This window comes from Penaeus chinensis, chromosome 10 (genome assembly GCF_019202785.1).
Source record: "Penaeus chinensis breed Huanghai No. 1 chromosome 10, ASM1920278v2, whole genome shotgun sequence".
Lineage (NCBI taxonomy): Eukaryota > Metazoa > Arthropoda > Malacostraca > Decapoda > Penaeidae > Penaeus > Penaeus chinensis.
Window position 1 is genome coordinate 25,368,494 of NC_061828.1, and position 5,000 is coordinate 25,373,493.

A 5,000-nucleotide genomic window follows, 5' to 3' on the forward strand; every position below is an offset into this window, starting at 1 on the left:
AAATATAAAGGATATTTTCCCCCTAGCCCTACATTCTTGGCCCTAAAAACAGGGGAGGGCATGAAAAGTACCAGAAAAATTGCAGGATAAAATATGAATAATATACACAAAATATATCACTATGATAATGATATACACAAAATAAGTCACTACATTGTGTAACACAGGGACGTGCCCACTGAGACCTCTCTGGTAGCCCCTCAAGCCCTGCCCTGGAAACCAGGGAATCCTCCATGAAATCAGGGTGATTGATATGTGGAAGTGCCTGATGCTGAGTCTGACCCCCTGTATTTTGTTATATATTAACCAAGTTTTAGGCATATTTTTCATAGTTTTCCCAGTAATTTTCATGGTAGTTTTCTTCTTCTTCTTCTTTTATAGGGTTTTAGACTTTTGAAGTCTATATTCCCTGGATCTGTGTTTCTTGGTTCTGTTTTGTTAATGGGAGTTCTTTATATTATATCTATTAGTTTTGATCTTTGTAGGAAGAACTGAAGTGTCTTAACATGTAGTATTTCTTAGCTGGTGAGTGCTCTGCACCTGTTATTAAAAGAGACATGTTTGGATTATTTATTTTTATTCTTTTTCATGATTCAAATAATTTTATTCTGTGAGAGTTAAATCTTGGGCATTGGAGTGCTAGGTGTTCTTCTTCGTGTTGGCATTATCTGCATGTTGGGTCTGTCTCCATTTTTAGTTTATATAGATGCTGTTTTAGTCTTGTGTGTTTTTTTGTTTTTTTTTCATATGTGATCAACAAACATCTAGTTTTATGTTTTTTGATCTTGTCCATTGATTAGGTTTGTTATCTTTGATGTAATAGTTTTTGTGTTAAATATTTCTGTTAGTTGTTCTTCCTCTGTTTTTATGTTTTTATGTTTTATTTTTTTTATCACATTGTTAATGTCTTTTGTTATGGCAGTGGGATTTGTTAATTTATTTGCATTTTTTGCTGCTTGATCTATTTCACTGCTGCTAATGCCTTTGTGATGGAATCCATTGTAATATGATGTTCTGTTTCTTTTTTGATCATGTGTGTATTGTTTGTTGTATTTCATAAGTGATATGTTTGTGGTTTTTAGGTCTGTGGTTTACTATTAATTGTAATGCTAAATATAAATCTGTGAAGATTACCGAGTTTTATATTTTATTGTTTTGAATGTATTGCAGTCCCTGTTTTATTGCAAATAACTCTACTTCAGTGATATTTGTATTTTTTGGTAGCTTCCAGATTGTAGTAAGGTTTGCATTTTGAATATTCATTGCTGATGAAACTGAATCTGGTTCCTTTATTTGTGAACTATCTGTGAAAATCTTTTGCTGTTGTCTATATATTATATTTTCTAACATCAGAAACCGTTTTTTAATTATTTGTCCTGGAAGGTCTTTTGGTTTGTTGTTCATGAACTGAATTTCTACATATTGTGAGATATACCGTGATATTATTTATTACTATTTGTTTTAATGGTGTGTTATTTGGTTTCTCTAGTATTTTTGCTAGCGGTATACTTTCTTTTTCTTTTTTTCTTTTTTTTTTTTTCCCCCCCCCATATTTCTATCGGTATATTGCTTGTTAATGCATGAATTGATACTATTGGGGTGGATCTGAAACAACCCGTTGCTATCCTTAATGCTAAATTTTGTAATGTTTCTAGTTTTTTTAGTTCTGTGTTTTCTGCATTTCCATAAATGGATATTCCATATTCTATTTTAGGTTTGATATATATATATATATATATATATATATATAGATTTTATCTATACATTTTAAATATGCTCTCACCAATTTAAATCAAATCTTAATCCTAAGATGTAATGTTTATTTGTGAAATCCATTTCTTTATCATCTATTTTTATGTTTGGTATATTCCTTATCTTTTTATGTGTAGAACACTTTATTTTGCTTTTTGTTAAGTTTATTTTTAGATCCCATTTGGTTGCCCATTCTTTTAGATGTTTTAAAGCTCTTTCTAGATTATTTGTTGCTTCTGTCAGATCTTTATTTATGGTTATTGAGGTTACATCATCTGCATATATTATTTTATTTATGCTTCTTGGTAATTTTAGGTCTGTTATCATTATACTAGACAATGTCAGTCCAGTTTAATGAAGTACCTGTAATTCCAAAATTTGATACTTATTAGCATCATGGTTTACAGTGTCGAAAACTTTTTCTAGATCTATACAGGCTTGTAATGCATATTTTTTCCTTTTAATTGCATTATTTATGTCTACTTGTAGAGCCTCTGTTGTACTTTTATTAGGTCTGAAACCTGTAAGGTCTTCATCTAATTTGTTATTTATTTCTAGCCATCAATTTAATCTCTTTGGTATTATTTTTGATTTTTTTTCCCCAGAGTTGTTATTCTACTGACAAATCTATAAGATTTGTCTCTGATGATTTTTTACCAGGTTTATTTATTGGGTTTATTATAACATTTTTGAATTCTTGGGGATATATCCCTTTATTCAAGCAATGGTTGATTTGTTTTAATATTTTTTCAATTATTTTTTCTGGAGGGTATTTATAAAATTCATAAGGTATTTTGTCTGGGCCATAGGCTTTATTTTCGTTTAGTATTTCTCATGACTGAAATCAATTCACTAATCTTTATTTCTTTATTTAATTCTATATTGTTTGGGAGGTTTAATAATCTCTCTCTCTCTCTTCAGCTGTCAATATTTTCTTGGGAATCTTATTTACTGCATTTTGATATTCTTTTTTGAATAGTGTTAGTTTTTTGGGGGCATTTCTGCTACTGGGAAATCATTCTTTATTAGTAGAAATTTAGTTATAATTGTTTTCCCTATTATCTTTTAAAAGAAATACCCTTTTTTTTTTTGAGGAGTTTCAAAATTTAATGTGGTACAAAATTTTTCCCATGATTCTCTTTTCTCTCTTGCTATTATTTGTCTCGTTTTTATTACTAATATTCTATAAACTATTTGATTTTCTTTATTGTTTTTTTTCCTCCATTTATTAAATGCTCTATTTCTTAGTTTTACTTTCATTTCATTTCTTGTTCCACCATGGTTTATTTGGTTTGTTTTTATTGATATTCTTTTCAAATTTAAAACCTTTTAATCCTGTGTGTTTTAAAAGGTCTGTTATTTCATTTAGGTAATTTATGTTCTCTATATCTTTATCCATCAATTCTCTCTGAAATCTATTTCATCCTTCTTCTGTATAGCTTCATTTTTTAATTTTTTAATTTTTTTTTTCATTAGATTATTGTCTTTTATAATTATTGGAAATTGGTCATTTCCTAGATTTGGGCTTGTTTCTATTTCTAAATCAGTTAGCGATGGTGTTGCTAATACCAGGTCTTTTGTTGTTTCTTTTGCACTTTGAGGATCAATTCTTGTTGTTATATTATTTTAATTAGTGATTTCAAATATACTTTAGCTAGTCTTGTTTGTCAGTTTTGCTTTTAATTTTGGATTCCAACTAATATGATGGGCATTAAAATCTCCTATGATTATTTTGGGTCTTCAATTTGTTTTATATAATATTCTAATTCTTCAGTTTTTAGATTGTTGCAGGGATTTTATGTCAATAGAACATGAAGCCATTTGTTTTATAGTTACCTTTATTCCTATTGTTTCTAATCTATTACTGTATCAATGATTTAAAGTTCAGGATTAAAATTGTATATCATTTTAAATACAAAGAGCTAGGCCTCCCCCTACTTGATCTATGCTATCTTTTCTTCTTACTTGATAGTTTTGCAAGGTAAATTTATCTTTGGTTTAGCCATGTTTCACAAATACTTATTATTTCCGGCTGTTCTTTATTTATCAAGTAATTTAATTCTGTCTTTTTGTTCTGGATTGATCTTATATTCCACAAGATTATTTTATTCATTAAAGTGTTTGATTGAATTTTTAACTATTGGCATTATTTCTATTATGGCATCTGTGATTTCTAACATTGATTTATCAGAATTCATATTGGTTATTACATTTGTAATTATATTGACCATTTCTTTTATTGTTTCTATCCCTGAGAAATCTTCTGTTTTGGTTTGGTTTTCATTTTGTGTTTTCATTTCCTTAATTGGGTTTGGTATTGACCTTGCTGCATGAGAATCATTTTGGAATGAGGGTTTAGTGAGTGAGTGGATCAGATTGTTTTGTTTTTCCCTTGAGTCGTCTTTGTTTATTTGTTTTGCTTTTTCTCGTGTGTGTGCATTGTGTCATTTTATTTGCTGTTTGTATTTTGTGTTTTTGTTCTTTTGGGTGTCCTTTTTCCAAAGTTAAACTCTGAGATTGGTTTAATGTTTGAGCATTTAACCAAGTCTGTTCTTTTGTTTGTGAGTTTTTCTTTTTAAGTTGTTTGTTTATATTATTTGTTGTGGTCTGGTTATTTACTGATGTAATTGGAATGGTTTCATTTGCATTTCCATTTGTATTGGTTTTAGTTCTTGGAAATGTCTCTTTATTTCTGAATTATTTGGTGTTATGTTTTTGGTGTTTTATTTTTTGTGCCTCCCTGTGTATTTTGCGTATGTTTGTATTTGGTAAGAGATATGCCCTATTGCTACTTTTTCTGGTAGGGGACCTTTAAAAGTTATTCTCAGTGACTTTGTTTCAATCCATTTGATTTCATTTTCCTTCTCTTTATTAATTTTTTTTTCCACTGATTATCCAAATTTTTTCTTTTCAAAGGGCTTAGGTCACAACAGGGAAAATGGTTCCATATAAACAGCCTATATTCCTTCTTGGAGGCTGGTTGCTTGCATATGACTTTCCATTCTCCCAGATTCTAAATTTGATTAAGAGGTTTGTTTCTTGATATCTTTGAGAGATAGCTTTCCCTGTTCCCAATGATATATTTTTTAAATTCTGATTTGTTTATTGATTCTGTTAGTTTTATGGGATTATTAAAATTTAACGTTTTTGTTTCACCACCTAAGCTTATAAGGATAACATTAGGGTTATCTTGCCTGTTTACTGTTGGGTCTTCGGATGTGGTCGGTTGAGCTTCTGTGCTGTTCCTC

The 5,000-nt window shown here is 29.5% G+C and overlaps 1 protein-coding gene across 2 annotated transcripts in view; it reads left to right on the forward strand.

Annotated features, from left to right (window-relative positions):
* LOC125030019 (mediator of RNA polymerase II transcription subunit 18-like) overlaps nucleotides 1–5,000 on the forward strand; it is a 19,529-nt gene that overhangs the window by 2,532 nt on the left and 11,997 nt on the right. The window lies entirely within an intron of this gene.